At 32.8% G+C, this 509-nt stretch overlaps 1 protein-coding gene across 4 annotated transcripts in view; it reads right to left on the reverse strand.

The window, feature by feature from the left end:
• LOC119591555 (heterogeneous nuclear ribonucleoprotein 27C-like) overlaps positions 1–509 on the reverse strand; it is a gene marked incomplete at its 3' end in the record, with an annotated part of 34,524 nt that overhangs the window by 19,657 nt on the left and 14,358 nt on the right.

Below are 509 nucleotides of genomic sequence, written 5' to 3' on the forward strand. Positions count from 1 at the left end.
GAAAGAGAGAGAGAGAGAAAATAGTTACATCCATAATTCTGAACTGAACATTCTTAGGAGACAATTGTAAAAGTAAATATTCCCTTGTTCCCTACTCTTCCTGGTGGTTATGTTCTGAGAACCTGAACAAAATAACCTGATATATGAACAATGAATTATCTATTTAATGTAATAATTACTGCAATGCTCACTCTTCTGTCTAAAAAACAATATTATGGCAAATAAAATATAAATAAATATATTATTCATCCAGCATGACAAAATTCATGATCACAGGATCTTCTAGGGTAGGGGCAATATAAACACAAAAAGGGGGGGGTGGGGGTGGGGGTTGGATTCAATAAAATAAAATAATGAAGTGAAGAACTAGATTACTGAATTTTTAAACCGAGTGACTTTTACTAAAGCACTCCCACAAATAGTCTCTTTAAGGTGACATTTTTAATACATATACACCAAACAGACATTCAACATTCAACCTGAAATTTGGAAGGTTGAAATGCTCATAC

Source organism: Penaeus monodon, chromosome 28 (assembly GCF_015228065.2).
Source record: "Penaeus monodon isolate SGIC_2016 chromosome 28, NSTDA_Pmon_1, whole genome shotgun sequence".
NCBI lineage: Eukaryota > Metazoa > Arthropoda > Malacostraca > Decapoda > Penaeidae > Penaeus > Penaeus monodon.